This window comes from Elephas maximus, chromosome 2 (assembly GCF_024166365.1).
Source record: "Elephas maximus indicus isolate mEleMax1 chromosome 2, mEleMax1 primary haplotype, whole genome shotgun sequence".
Lineage (NCBI taxonomy): Eukaryota > Metazoa > Chordata > Mammalia > Proboscidea > Elephantidae > Elephas > Elephas maximus.
In genome coordinates, this window is record NC_064820.1 from 129,983,970 (window position 1) to 130,000,402 (window position 16,433).

Genomic DNA, 16,433 nt, shown 5'->3' on the forward strand with positions numbered 1-16,433 from the left:
GAGTCTCTAAAAGGGACACACAACTTTATATTCACTCCAACTCCTACTTTATCCTCTGGGGCCTTGGATTATCTCTAAGTATCTTTTCTCATGACTCCAAGTGTTGTTGCAAAGCATTCTGTCTCATCTTGAAGAGCAAAGCAAGTTTGTGTTTTGTTTCATAACTGACAAAGATTTCATAAACACATAAAAATCTTTAGAAATGTTTTTTAAAGGTTCTGAAAAATCAATTCACAATGTAAGCAATATAACCAAAAAAAACCCAAACCCAATGCCGTCGAGTAAATTCCAACTCATAGCGACCCTACAGGACAGAGTAGAACTGCCCCATAGAGTTTTCAAGAAGCGCCTGGTGGATTCGAACTGCCAACCTCTTGGTTAGCAGCTGTAGCACTTAACCACTATGCCACCAGGGTTTCCGTAAGCACTATAAATGATAAAATTATAAGAAATGATTAATCACATTAGTAATCAAAGGAATGCCAATTAAAGTCTGAGTAATATATTTATTTTTACCAATGATTTTGGGACTGTTTCTGAGGATGTATGAAACTATCATACTAATTTCAAAGATATTCCAACAATGCCATTTCTGGAACTTTATTCCCCTCCTCAAAGCATACATCAGTTGGAAAATACAAAGATGTTCACTGGAACATTGTAGTAGAGAAAGCTGGAAATAATCTAAAAGTATATCTTCAGTGGAATAGTGTAAATTAGGATATAATGAAATAACATCAGCTGTTGGAAGTAAATGTAAAGATGGTCTGGATATACAATTAAAAAAAAAAATTAGGTTGGATAAAATGAAACTGAAAAGCAATATGCATATTAAAATCTATTATAAAATTAATAAAATGTTAATGTCTGCATCCAAATGTTAGGAAACATAACTTAAAATTTTAGCAGTGGGTCTCTCTGGGAGGTAAGATTACACTTTCTACTTCATATATTTGTGTTGTTTACTTTTTTTTTTAATTGTGGTAACACATGGAATCACCATGAGTCAGAACTGACCTGGAGGCAACTGGTTTAAGGACATATGTATAACAAAACACTTGCCATTTCAACAGTTTTGCATGGACAATTCAGTGACAATAATTACGTTCATCATGCTGTTCAACCTTTACCCCAGCAAGTTTTTAAAGACAACTTACCAAATGGGGAGTCGTGAAAAGGTTGGTGTGCTGTGGAAATAAAGTGGGCACATCATATATGCTGGCACTCGTTCATTCATTCAGCCACACGATCATTCACTTAACAAATATTTGTCCAGTCGATGCGCTCTACAGGCAGTGTGCTGTGTGCCGAGGATTGTAGTAGAGGAAGGTGAGAGCCAGAGGGAGCACATACGTCATGAACTGTTGGCTGTGCCTTACGGCTCTCAGTGACCTGAGAGGTCTGTTGTGCGCCTTGTGGCCACTTACACGTTTAACTTTTGGATGGATGGTGGTGTGTGGATGTATTCTGTTTTCTTTAAGCACCCTTCTATTTTACTAGAGATCCAGGGTAGTGTAATGGTTAACCCATCAACCCTTTTGGGTAAAAAAATCTGTTTCGCTACTTACTAACTATGCGATTTGGGCGATTCGAGTTCAGCCTCTCTACGCTTGTTTTTCTTATCTGTAAATGGGGTTGAGAATGAAAAGAATGATACCTCATGGGTGTGGTTTGAGGATTATATGAGTTTATACAAGTGAAACATTTAGAATAATGTCCAGAACATATCAAGCACTCAGTGGTATTGTTATTTCTTCTACCTCCTCTAGATCACAGTCAGCACTCATCTGGGTTTTATTGCAATATAGATTATTTATCAAATTGTAAAACACAAAATATCTGAAGATATCATAGCCCCTATGAGCTGGTTACCATGAAATCAAACTGCATTTGGTTTGCTCACTTCCTGCAACCATTGTAATCTTCAAGGAAAACCCCTCTTTATATCTGGAATTATTTCCTTTCATATATATTCTCTCTCAATCTGGCCCATTCTGTTCCCATGTCCTGCCTGTCTAGTAATCCATCCAGTCACCATTTGGTTGTCTTTTTTAAAAAATCTACCTTCCAGAGTTTTCAGACCTTTGTTCATTCACTCAACAGCTTTCATTTATTCATACATTTGTTAAAGAAGTATGTTGAACAGTTATTCTGTGTAAGACCATGGAGATATAAAAATGAAAGTGATATTGTTCATACCCTCAAAAAACTCACACTTCAGCAACAAAGACAGATGATTTAAAACCAACCATTACACAATATGAAAATGTCTAGATGAGTAAATAGTAATAACGATAAGAATAATTCTTAAATTTACTGGTCACTACAGGCCAGGCACTCTGAAACCTTTTATTTTCACATTTATTTCACTATCCCAATTCGTCTCCAAAACTTCGTAAGAGGTTCATGTTATTATTCTCCCTATTTTACAGATAAGAAAATTGAGACTTAGTGAGAAAATTTAGGTTCAATAAAGTTATATACCTTGCCCAAGGACATAGCAAGTAAGTATTGGAACCTAAGCAGTCAAACATCAGGTTTGACTCCTTAAACCCCAAACTGACCCCAGCTCCAGAAGGGAACCCTGATAATGGTGATAATCCCACCCTTTTTGCTGCCGAATGGTTCAGGAATCAAGGCCTAAACCAATCAGAGCCTGGCTCTCCTCTAGCAATGGCTGTTGAGGAGATGTGACCTAATTTGGGCCACTCACACTGAGAGGAAGAATGATTTGGAGAACTCTCTCTCTTCCTTTGAGTCAGAATCGACTTGACAGCAATGGGTTGATAATGGGTCTCTCTTACTTATCAGATATAAATACTATTTGGAGCCATGCTAAAAGTGTCAGGGAAGCCAGGCATAGGATGAAGTCACACTTTGAATAGAAGAGAGAACGAATAAGAAAAAAACCTGGGTTCTTTTTTTAAATTTTTTATTGTGCTTTAAGTGAAAGTTTACAAATTTAGTTTCTCATACAAAAATTTATATACACCTTGCTACATACTCCTAGTTGCTCTCCCTCTAATGAGACAGCATACTCCTTCTCTCCACCCTCTACTTCCGTGTCCATTCAGCCAGCTTATCTCCCCCTCTGCCTTCTCATCTCTCCTCCAGACTGGAGCTGCCCACATAGTCTCAGGTGTCTACTTGATCCAAGAAGCTCACTCCTCACCAGCATTATTTTCTATCTTATACTCCAGTCCAATCCTTGTCTGAAGAGTTGGCTTTGGAAATGGTTCCAATCTTAGGCTAACAGAAGGTCTAGGGGCCGTGACCTGTGGGGTCCTTCTAGTCTCAGTCAGACCATTAAGTCTGGTCTTTTTAAGAGAATTTGAGGTCTGTATCCCACTGCTGTTCTGTTCTCTTACGGGTTCTCTGTTGTGCTCCCTGTCAGAGCGGTCATCGGTTGTAGCCAGGCACCATCTAGTTCTTTTGGTCTCAGGCTGATGGAGTCTCTGGTTTATGTGGCCCTTTCTTCTCTTGGGCTTATAATTACCTTGTGTCCTTGGTGTTCTTCATTCTCCTTTGCTCCAGGTGGGCTGAGACCAATTGATGCATCTTAGATGGCTGCTTGCTAGCGTTTAAGACCCCAGACACCACTCCGCAAAGTGGGATGCAGGATGTTTTCTTAAACATGGTCCCCAAACCCACACCCCTTCTATGCTGGCCTTGGAAGTGTTCAGTTTATTCAGGAAACTTCTTTGCTTTTAGTTTAGTCCAGTTGTGCTGGCCTCCCCTGTATTGTGTGTTGTCTTTCCCTTCACCTAAAACAGTTCTCACCTCCTAATTAGTGAATACCCCTTTCCCTCCCTCCCTCCCCACTCTCGTAACCATCAAAGAATATTGTCTTCTCTGTTTCAACTATTTCTTGAGTTCTTATAATAGTGGTCGCGTATAATATTTGCCCTTTCACAACTAATTTCACTCAGCATAATGCCTTCCAGATTTCTCCATGTTATGAGATGTTTCATGGATTCATCATTGTTCTTTATCCATGTGTAGTATTCCATTGTGTGAATATACCATAATTTATTTATCCATTCATCTCTCGATGGGCCGCTTGGTTGCTTCCATTTTTTTGCTATTGTACACTGTGCTGCAATGAACATGGGTGTGCATATATCTCTTGTAAAGGCTCTTATTTCTCTAGGATATAGTCCAACACGTGGGATTGCTGAATTGTATGGTAGTTCCATTTCTAGCTTTTTAAGGAAGCTCCAAATCAATTCCAAAGTGGTTGTACCATTTTACATTCCCACTAGCAGTGTATAAGTGTTCCGGTCTCTACACAACCTCTCCAACATTTACTATTTTGTGTTTTTTGGATCAATGCCAACCTCGTTGGAATCTCATTGTAGTTTTGATTTGCATTTCTCTAATAGCTAATGATCATGAGCATTTCCTCATGTATCTGTAAGCTACCTGAATGTCATCTTTAGTGAAGGGTCTGTTCTTATCCTTTGCCCATTTTTTAATTGGGTTATTTGTCTTTTTGTTGCTGAGTTTTTGCAATATCTTGTAGATTTTAGAGATCGGACGCTGATCAGAAATGTCATAGCTAAAAACTTTTTCTCAGTCTGTACATAATCTTTTTACTCTTTTGGTGAAGTCTTTGGATGAACATAGGTGTTTGACTTGTAGGAAGGAGCTCCCAGTTATCTAGTTTATTAACATTGTCAATAATGTTTTGTATACTGTTTATGCCATGTATTAGGGCTCCTGGCATTGTCCCTATTTTTTCTTCCATGATCTTTATTATTTTACAGTTTATATTTAGGTCTTTGATCGATTTTGAGTTAGTTTTTGTGCATGGTGTGAGGTATGGGTCTTGTTTCATTTTTTCTGCAGATGGCTATCCAGTTATGGGAAACCCTGGTGGCATAGTGGTTAAGTGCTACAGCTGCTCACCAAAGGGTCGGCAGTTTGAATCCGCCAGGTACTCCTTGGAAACTCTGTGGGGTGGTTCTACTCTGTCCTATAGGGTCGCTATGAGTTGGAATCAACTCGACGGCACTGGGTTTTTTTTTTGTATCCAGTTATGCCAGCACCATTTGTTAAAGAGACTGTCTTTTCCCCATTTAACTGACTTTGGGCCTTTGTCAAATATCAGTTGCTCATATGTGGATGGACTTATGTCTGGATTCTCAACACTATGTTCCATTGGTCTATGCATCTGTTTGTGTACTAGTATCAGGCTGTTTTGATTACTGTGGTGGAATAATAGGTTCTCAAATCAGGTATTGTGAGGCTTCCCACTTTGTTCTTCTTTTCCAGTAATGCTTTGCTTATCTGGGACCTCTTTTCTTTCCATATGAAGTTGGTGATCTGTTTCTTCATCTCATTAAAAAAAGTTGTTGGTATTTGGATTGGAATTGCATTGTATATATAGATCGCTTTTGGTAGAATAGGCATTTTTACAATATTAAGTCTTCCTATCTAAGAGCAAGATATGTTTTTCCACTTATGTAGGTCTCTTTTGGTTTCTTGCAGCAGTGTCTTGTAGTTTTCTTTGTATAGCTCTTTTACATCTCTGGTAACATTTATTCCTAAGTATTTTATCTTCTTGGGGGCTACTGTGAATGGTATTGATTTGGTGATTTCCTCTTCGATGTTCTTTTTGTTGGTGTAGAGGAATCCAACTGATTTTTGTATGTTTATTTTATAACCTGAGACTCTTCCAAACTCTTCTATTAGTTTCAGTAGTTTTCTGGAGGATTCCTTAGGGTTTTCTGTGTATAAGATCATGTCATCTGCAAATAGAGATAATTTTACTTCCTCCTTGCCAATCCGGATGCCCTTTATTTTTTTGTCTAGCCTAATTGCTCTGGCTAGGACCTCTAGCACAATGTTGAATAAGAGGGGTGATAAAGGGCATCCTTGTCTGGTTCCCGTTCTCAAGGGAAATGCTTTCAGGCTCTCTCCATTTAGAGTGATGTTGGCTGTTGGCTTTGTATAGATGCCCTTTATTATGTTGAGGAATTTTCCTTCTGTTCCTATTTTGCTGAGAGTTTTTATTGTGAATGGGTGTTGGACTTTGTCAAATGCCTTTCCTGCATCAATTGATAAGATCATGTGGTTCTTGTCTTTTGTTTTATTTACATGATGTATTACTTTGTTTTTCTAATGTTGAACCATCCCTGCATACCTGGTATGAATCCCACTTGGTCATGGTGAATTATTTTTTTGGTGTATCATTGAATTCTATTGACTAGAATTTTGTTGAGGATTTTTGCATCTAAGTTCATGAGGGATATAGGTCTGCAATTTTCTTTTTTTGTGGTGTCTTTACCTGGTTTTGGTATCAGGAGTATGCTGGCTTCATAGAATGAGTTTGGGAGTATTCCATCCTTTCCTATACTCTGAGATACCTTTAGTAGTAGTGGTGTTAACTCTTCTCTGAAAGTTTGGTAGAACTCTGCTGTGAAGCCATCTGGGCCAGGGCTTTTGTTGTTGTTGTTGTTGGGAGTTTTTAAATTATCTTTTCAATATCTTGTTTTGTTATGGGTTTATTTAGTTGTTCTACTTCTGTTTGTGTTAGTTTAGGTAGGTAGTCTGTTTCCAGGCATTTGTCCATTTCTTGTAGGTTTTTAAATTTGTTAGAGTACAATTTTTTGTAGTAGTCTGATATGATTCTTTTAATATCAGTTGGGTATGTTGTAATATGGCCCATCTCATTTCTTATTTGGGTTATTTGCTTCCTCTCCTGTTTTTCTTTTGTCAGTTTGGCCAATGGTTTATCAATTTTGTTAATTTTTTCACAGAGCCAGCTTTTGGTCTTGTTAACTCTTTCAATTGTTTTTCTGTTCTCTATTTTATTTAATTCTGCCCTAATTTTTATTATTTGCTTTTTCGTGTGCTTGAGGCTTTCTTTTGTTGCTGTCTTTGTATTTGTTCAAGTTGTAGGGATAATTGATTTGGGCCCTTTCTTCTTTTTGGATGTGTGCATTTATTGGTATAAATTGACCTCTGAGCATTGCTTTAGCTGTGTCCCAAAGGTTCTGATAGCAAGTATTTTCATTCTTGTTTGAGTCTATGAATTTCTTTATTACATTTTATCCTTAATATCTTCTATAACCCAGTTGTTTTTGAGCAGGGTTTTGTTCAGTTTCCAAGTGTTTGATTTCTTTTCCCTCCTTTTTCTGTTATTTATTTCTACTTTTATGGCCTTATGGTCAGAGAAAATGCTTTGTAATATTTTGATGTTTTGGATTCTGTTAAGGCTTGCTTTATGACCTAATGTGTGGTCTATTCTAGAGAGTGTTCCATGTGAGCCGGAAAAGAAAGTATCCTTGGCTACTGTTTGGTGGAGTGTTCTGTATATGTCTACAAGATCAAGTTGGTTGATTGTGGCATTTAGATCTTCTGTGTCTTTACTGGGCTTTTTTCTGGATGTTCTGTCCTTCATGGAAAGTGGTATGCTGAAGTCTCCTAATATTATTGTGGAGCTGTCTATCTCACTTTTCAGTGCTGTCAGAGTTTATTTTACGAATCTTGAAGCCCTGTCATTGGTTATATCCTCCTTGTATCTTGTCCCTTTAATCGTTATATAGTGTCCTTCGTTATCCTTTGTGGTGGATTTAACCTTAAATTCTATTTTGTCAGAAATTAATATTGCCACTCCTGCTCTTTTTTGGTTGTTCTTTGCTTGATATATTTTCTTCTATTCTTTGAGTTTTAGTTTTTTTGTGTCTCTAAGATGACTTTTTTTTTTACGTCTGTGTCTCTAAGTCTAAGTCTTAAGTCTAAGATGTGTCTCTTGTAGGCAGCATATAGACGGATTGTGTTTTTTTAATCCATTCTGCCACTCTCTGTCTCTTTATTGGTGCATTTGGTCCATTTACATTCAACGTAATTATGGATAGGTATGAGTTTAGTGCTGTCATTTGATGTCTTTTTTTGTGTGTTGTTGACAGTTTGTTTTTCCCACTTAATTTTTTGTACTGAGTAGTTTATATATTGTCTTTTCCTCTTATTCGTTGTTGTTAATTTTGTTTTGCAGAGTCTTTATTTTTTTCTTTTATTTTGATGAGTAGGATTGTTAGTCTCCTTTGTAGTTACCTTAATATTTACCCCTAGTTTTCTAAGTTTAAGCCTAAGTTTCATTTCTTAATATCACCTTGACTTCCTCTCCATATGAAAGATCTGTACTACGTTTTTTAGTCCCTGTTTATTGTTTTAATGTGGCCTTCTTTTACATAATAACATTGCTGTTTCCTTGTTTTGAGAGTTTTTTTAATGTTGATTTATTTTTGTGATTTCCCTGTCTGGGTTGACATCTGGTTGCTCTGTCCAGTGTTCTAGTCTGATATTATTGATTTTCTAACAGAGAACTCCCTTCAGTATTTCTTGTAGTTTTGGTTTGGTTTTTACAAATTCCCTAAACTTTTGTTTATCTGGAAATGTTCTAATTTCACCTTCATATTTGAGAGACAGTTTTGCTGGATATATGATTCTTCGCTGGCAGTTCTTTTCCCTAAGTGCTTTATATAAGTCTTCCCATTGCCTTCTTGCCCACATGGTTTCTGCCGAGTAGTTCAAGCTTATTCTAGTTGACTCTCCTTTGTAGGTGACTTTTTGTTTATCCATAAAAAAAAATTATCCCTAAGCCGCTCTTAAAATTCTCTTATCTTTGGTTTTGGCAAGTTTGATTATAATATGTCTTGGTGACTTTCTTTTCAGATCCACCTTATTTAGCTGCTCTTAAAATTCTCTTTTTATCTTTGGTTTTGGCAAGTTTGATTATAATAGGTGTTGGTGACTGTCTTTTGAGATTTACCTTATGTGGAGCTTGATGAGCATCTTGGATAGATATCTTCTCATCTTTCATGATATCAGGGAAGTTTTGTACCAACAAATCTTCCACAACTCTCTGTGTAGTTTCTGTTATCCCTCCCTATTCTGGTACTCCAATCACTCGTAGGTTATTTCTCTTGATAGAGTCCCTCATGATTCTTAGGGTTTCTCCATTTTTAAAAATTCTTTTATCTGATTTTTCTTCAAATATATTGGTGTGAAGTGTTTTACCTTCAATCTCCCTAATTCTGCCTTCCACTTCTTCAATCCTGCTCCTCTGACTTTCTATTGAGTTGTCTAATTCTGTGATTTTATCGTTAATCTTCTGAATTTCTGATTGCTGTCTCTGTATGGATTCTTGTAGCCTATTAGATTTTTCATTATGTTCTTGAATAACCTTTTTGATTTCTTCAGCTGCTTTATCTGTGTGTTCCTTGGCTTGTTCTGTGTTTTGCCTGATCTCATTCCTGATGTCTTGAAGAGTTCTGTATATTAATCTTTTGTATTCTGCATCCAGTAATTCCAGGAAGACATCTTCATCCAGAAGATTCCGTGATCCTTTGAGAACTTGTTGAAGCGATCGTGGTCTGCTTCTTTATGTGATTTGATATTGCCTGTCGTCTCCGAGCCATCTATAAGTTACTGTATTAGTTTATTTTATGTTGCTTACTGTTTCCTAGGTTCTTGCTTTATTTTGTTTTGATATGTCCAAATAAGCTGCTTGAGTGAGCTAGCTTGATTATTTTCAGCTTTGAAGCTCTAACATCCTGTCACCAAATAGCTAGAGCTGTTATCAGGTATATGAACCTAGGAGTCCATTCAGTTTTCTTGTATGGATTGAGCTCAGGTGTCCAGGTAATTTGTCTTCAAATGAGTGGTACAGGCTCTGTCCTACAGTCCTGGAGGGACGGGGTGATTGGTGTAGGTACAGGATCTTGTTGCAGCAGGGCATCACGCTCTGAACAAGACAGGGTGCTGACAACCATCCACCGAGTGTCTGTGAGGAAAGCGCATCCCTGTTCCCTAGAGTACACGGGTGGGTGGGTTCTGCAGCCGGACCATGGGTACTCAGTGCTTTCAGTTGTAAGGACTGGAAGGCACCACTTATCCTTGGACCCCTCTCAAAAGTGGCTAGGTGACGTGGGTGGAGCCACCAGTCCTTAGGCCTCCGATGTGGGTAGGCGAGGACCCTGTTTAATAGGCAAAGCAGTATCAAACATCAAACACCCACCTCTCCTCTGCACAGCTGAAACAGTTGCAGTCTGCTAACAAGTGCAAATTCTCCTGAAGTGGGCCCACATAAGTCCATGCAGGATTGAAAGGTATTCAAAGCCTACAGGCCATTTGTGCCTGGACAGGAGCTGTTTTTGTTCTGAGCTTCCCAGCTTTGTAGAGCTGGCAGATTATCTTTTCCCCCAATTGTGAATGTATTCCTTCTCCAAGGCTGGGAGAGTGGCTCAGGGAGTACAGCAGGGCCTATCTAAGGCCCAGGGAAATTGACAGCCACTGAATCTGGCTTGGGGGCTGAGGCCATGGTAAAACAAATGCAAGTACTTAGCTTTTGCCAACAGCGTCATTCCATCTCTGGTTCTGGAGATGTGAGTAGGCTACATGGCTCACTGTCTCTCCCTGAGGATACCATGTCCTGAACACTACCACCAGCCCTGCCTCAGTTGCTCCAGGGAATGGTGCCTGGGAGTTTGCGGCAACTCACGTCCAGCAACTCTTTGCCACTTCTGAACTATCTCTCTCTCCCCATGCTGCTCAGTCCATTTTCTAACTGCCTTTGATGTTCACAGTTCCTATCTTTTCATAAATATAATCGTTTCACTTATTTTTCATGTCTTTGTTGTAAGAGGGATCACCTGAAGCATCTGACTACTCTGCCATCTTGGCTCCCCCTCAAAACCTGGGTTCTTGATGACATTCACCAGTCAATCTTGAAGCCCACCCTATCTCAGGTCTTTGGTTAGTGAGCCAATAAGTTTCTTTATTGTTTAAGGAGTTTTCTATTACTTGCAGCCAGAAGGATTACACTGATATTCTGCAATCCCAAAATCCCATGCTCTTAATTACAAGTGAATAAAGTATGGGAAAAAAGCAGCAACTAATGTACATTTGGCAGCTACCCCATACTAGGCATTGTACTGGGGGCTATGTACGTACTATCTTATTCTATTTCTCAAAACCCTGTTGTTTTTGTGTGCCATTGAGTCATTCTAACTTCTAGCAAGTATGACAGAATAGAACTGCCCCATAGGTTTTCCTAGGCTGTAATCTTTATGGGAGCAGATTGCCATGTCTTTTCTCTTGTGGAGCTACTGGTGGGTTCAAACGGCTGACTTTTCAGTTAGCAGCTGAGTGTTTAACCATTGTGCCACCAGGGATCCTTCTCAAAACCCTAAAAGCACTTTTATTTGTATTTTTTTGTTATCACCAATTTAGAGCTTGAGGAACTAGGGAGTTCCTTTTATAGGTGAAGTAGGTTGCCAAACATCCCAGAGCTAATAAGAAGAGGTTGGATTTGGACACTCATTGGTCTGCCTCCAATCTATGGGCTTTGTATCACATCCAAACCCTAACTCTGAGGCTGCCTGTCAAGAAAAGTCTGTGATTTTTTCCTCTTACTATGTGGTCCTTAGTGTTCTTTCTCAGCATGTTTACTTGTCTACCTGAGAAAAACTTACTTTTTTTTTTTTTTTAAGACCTAAGAAATCTCTCTTTCCTGCCATTTTGCTTCCTTTTTAAATGAATACATGTCTTTTCTATTCTTTTATAAGGTGTTTCTGTCCAAATATCTCTTTGACTCAGATAGGTTTAGCTCAGGTTCAGCTTCACTGAAAAACCTTGAGTTGGAATCAGGAGATCTATGTTTTAGTCTTAACCCATGATTCTCTGGCTGTGGGACCTGATGCCCGTAACAGGTTTTACTATGCTAATCACTATATTTTTACACGGTACTTCTCTAGTCATATATTTAAACTAGATTGTAAATTCCCCAGAAGGATGAATGGAAAATTCTGTTAAAACTTACAAGAAAACACAAATTTGCCAGGAGCAGTTTTTGCTAAGATTTTTCCATTGAATAACTTTTTAACTATGAATCTTGGTTCTCATTTGCATTATCACCTGACAAAAGCAAAATAAAAGGACCTTATTTCCTTTTCATGTGGACTATTGGGGCAAGGACTGATAATTTATTGTTGGATTCCATTATATAGTGGTGGGACTGTTTATCAGCACAGGACAATTGGCTTTCCCTCAACCCCTTTGCAAATGGCCCATCAAATTAGCCTGCAAATCCAAAAAAGAAAAAGACAAGGAAAATAAAAAAGAAAAATTATAGGTCTGAGGCACTCTTTAAGCACTGCATAAAAGATTGTGCTGTACTGTTGAGTCACAGCATATTAGCTGCCATCTTGAATTTGCTCCATTGTCTTGACAGGAGTTTTGGGGTTTTTTCAAAAGCCTAATTCCCAGTTCAGGAAGCCCTTAGGAATGCTGCTTAAACTCAAATTCAAATTATGGAATAGAAAACACGGCATCAAAGTAGAAAAGAGGAAATCCAAGTTAGCAGCTACAGGATAGCACAGTTGAATTTTGAATCTCTGGGGGTATTCGGCACTGCTGCTTCTTTGTTCTTGTTTTTTTTTTTTTTTAAGTAAGAGCTGCTTGGTTTTACAGAGTAACTGTTTTGAAAGAGCATGGGACAGAGGGCTCAATCCAACCTAGTATCAGGTATCTGCTTACAAAAAAAGGCACACAAATACGCATATTTTTTAAATGATCAGTTTTGATACATCCTAATTAGCCACTTTTACGGGAACTTATGGTTCACACAATGCTGGAAGGCTAATATTCTACCCCTGACTCCTTTGGAAGACCCGTCCCCGCTTCTCCCATGGTCCAAACTAGTTTGGAGGGAGGAGAAATAAATAAATAAATAAATAACGACCTTCATCAATATTCATTCTAAGAATTCTGTAAAACAAAGCGACTACTTCCAGATCATGCATCTGAAGTTGTGTAAATCCACTATGAAAATTTGACTTTCAATATTTACCCCAATGTTCAGTAAAAGCTATTCATAAAACAATTGCAATACATTAAAAATCAAAGAAAGATAAACTGTATCCATTGCACCATACAAATACAGTCAAGAAATTGTACTGATATATTTTAGAATAATATTCAAGAATATATAATCTCTTAGTTAACTCTCTGGTCCAGGAAACCAGCAATATTAGATACAATCATTGAATATTATTAAGAGGAAAACCATGGAATAGGATTTGACTACTCTTAGTTTAAATTGATGAGCACACATCTCAGATACCTACTCAATACTGCCCTGAAATCAAAGTACCAGTACTTTTTTTCTTAATAATCTGACTTTCCTCCTCTCTAAATTAGCTATTATCATCTACTTTCTCTTCAAATATCGTTTTATACTCTCTCTCTCTTCAAAATTCCGTTCCCATTTTTCACCCCACATGATGCCCTCGCTACAATTCACTGAAAAAGTAGAATCTGCCAGATGGCTACTCCCTTACCTTCCCAGACCCAATATATAAACTTTACTGCAGCAGACACTGCTAATCTCTTTCCCAACAGTTGTTTCCCCTATTTATCTTGTCTAATGGAAACTCAATTTGGGTTAGCTATCAGCCATGTGTTTAGCGGAGCTTGGCCTTGCCTAGCTCCAAGGCATGATTCATGATTCATGATTGAACTAAGCCGGCCATGCTGGTCTCATTTTCAGAGACCAGAGATTATTTTACGTATGAGTGTGCAAATCAGCAGAGGCCCCTGGAACCAGAGGAGAAATATTTTACCAGATTAAAAAAAAAAAAGACACACAGGAAGAAGCACATCTCTTTTTCTCTGGATGTTTTCTCTGCCTAAATGCTTGGAATTGTTGCAGATATCTTGAGATAATGATACAGCCAACACATTAAGGATGGTAAAGGATTGATAGCACCTTTATTCCTGGTGACATTCTTGAGCCACTGAATTAACGAATGCTGGGACTGTGCCACCTCTGAGCTTATTGTTAGGTGAAATGATAGCTGTCCTTATCAAGTCTCTTTAATTGGGTTCTTATTACTTGAAGGTGAAAGTATCATTATTAAACAAATAGAGAAGATATCTTTCTAATAAAAACCACTTCTTTCATTTGGCCTTGACTCTAATCATCTCTTCTGGGCACAAAGACATTGCTCTGTAATTTCTGTAAACACACCCCCGTTGACCCCCTACACCTATTTGGTGCTGCTTCTATTATTTCCTTATTCTTATTATTTCCCAAGGCAGAAAGCTTTCTTCACATACCTAAAAAAAAAAAAAAAAAAAACACTGCGATGAGTCGATTCATAACAACCCTGTAGGACAGAGTAGAACTGCCCCATATGGTTTCCAAGGAATGGCTGGTGGATTTGAACTGCCAATATTTTGGTGAACAGCCTGAGCTCTTAACCACTGCACAATTCTTCACATACTGGAACAAAAGCAAAGTTTTCTTCTGGTAACAAATTTAGAAAGGACTCTATTTGGACCATCTTAGTTCACATGACTTCTCCTGACTCAATCTTTATGGCCAGGAAAATGGGATATCATAAATGACTGGACCTAGGTCATGTGCTACAAGGTTATTCCCTCTATCCAGGAATACCACAACTAATAGCCACAGAACTATCATAAAAGTGAAGTCAGAGAGGGACAGTTCTCTAGAGAAGGCAGACATAAAACAACAAAGGCCAATTTCAGTCCATCCTCTGGTTGTTCAGCATAGTTAGGCACTTATGCCAAAAGGTCAGCAGTTTGACTCTATCAGCTGCTCCTTAGAAACCCTAAGAGGCAGTTCTACTCTATCCTGTAATGTCACTATGAGTCAGAATTGACTTGATGGCAACGGGTTTGGTTTTTGGTTTTTCATTCTATATTCATCCAAAAATGAACTCACCCACTCCCAAAGGAGGCAACCACAAGTCATATCTAATTACTGTATCTAGCTCCACATTCAGATCCCCAGATCTCCAAAAGGAAGCACATTCCTTGAATCAGATCCAGATGAGACTCCTTATGATATGACACCAAAAGACGAAATAAAAAATGTACCCTTCTGTAATATGCTCAATATACAGGGAACACGGGACAATCACAATATAATTTCCATTTAGAAAAAGAGACAATGGGAAGCAAATTCAAATTGTCACCAGCCATTGCAAACACTACGTTCTACTAGTCAGAGATAGAAAAGGTCTCCCTGTCCTGGCAGTGCAGTGAATGGAGGTAGCCAAACTGAGAGTCTTCTTTGTCTCTTTTATCCATGGTCACAACCAAGAAAAGGGTTACCAGTTCTAAACTAAATTCCAGTCTGGGGTATTTCACCAATTCCTATATTCGTCAGGACCTTTTCAGTTATGTTACAAAAACACAACACAAATTCTCTTAGACTAAAAAAAGAACTAATTGGCTCATGTAACTGGGAAATCCAATCCAATCCTGATGCCCCTGATGCATCAGGATTGGAGGAAGACTCATTAACAACCTGCGTTATGCAGATGAAAAAACCTTGCTTGCTGAAAGTGAAGAGGACTTGAAGCACTTACTAATGAAGATCAAAGACCACAGCCTTCAGTATGGATTGCACCTCAACATAAAGAAAACAAAAATCCTCACAACTGGACCAATGAGCAACATCATGATAAATGGAGAAAAGATTGACGTTGTCAAGGATTTCATTTTACTTTCATCCACAATCAACACCCGTGGAAGCAGCAGTTGAGAAATCAAGAGACGTATTGCGTTGGGTAAATCTGTTGCAAAGGACCTCTTCAAAGTGTTGAAGAGCAAAGATGTCACCTTGAAGACTAAGGTGCACCTGACCCAAGCCATGGTATTTTCAATCGCATCATATGCATGTGAAAGCTGGAGAATGAATAAGGAAGACCAAAGAATTGATGCCTTTGAATTGTGGTATTGGCGAAGAATATTGAATTGCCCAAAGAATGAACAGATCTATCTTAGAAGTACAACCAGAATGCTCCTTAGAAGCAAGGATGGTGAGACTGTGTCTTTGGACATGTTGTCAGGAGGGATCAGTCCCTGGAGAAGGACATTGTGCTTGGAAAGTACAGGGCCAGTGGGAAAGAGGAAGACACTCAATGAGGTAGACTGACACAGTGGCTGCAGCAATGAACTCAAGCATAACAAGGATTGTGAGGATGGCACAGGACTGGACAGTGTTTCGTTCTGTTTTTCATAGGGTCGCTATGAGTTGGAACTGACTTGATGCACCTAACAACAACTAGAAAGTAGAGGTACCACTGGATTCTGATTCTCAAATTAAATGGTCAGAATATTCTCACCCTGTCATCACTGGCTTTACCTCTCTATCTCTCTCTCTCTTCCTCCATTTCTCTCAATTTTTCAAGTAGCTGGGAAGATGGCTGCAAGTAGCCCTGAATTATGTCCTCCTTCCAATCTCTCCTCAATCTGGCTTCTGTCTTCCACTGTTCTACTGAACTGAGCTTGTCTAGGTTGCCTGTGACCCTCATTTTTCCAAATTCAATGGAAAATTATCTGGTCATCTTATTTAATCTTCCTGTAAAAATTAACACATGTGAGCACTCAATGCC

General features: G+C 38.5%; 1 protein-coding gene across 2 annotated transcripts in view; it reads right to left on the reverse strand.

Moving 5' to 3' along the window:
* CCDC192 (coiled-coil domain containing 192) overlaps positions 1-16,433 on the reverse strand; it is a 234,639-nt gene that overhangs the window by 165,834 nt on the left and 52,372 nt on the right. The window lies entirely within an intron of this gene.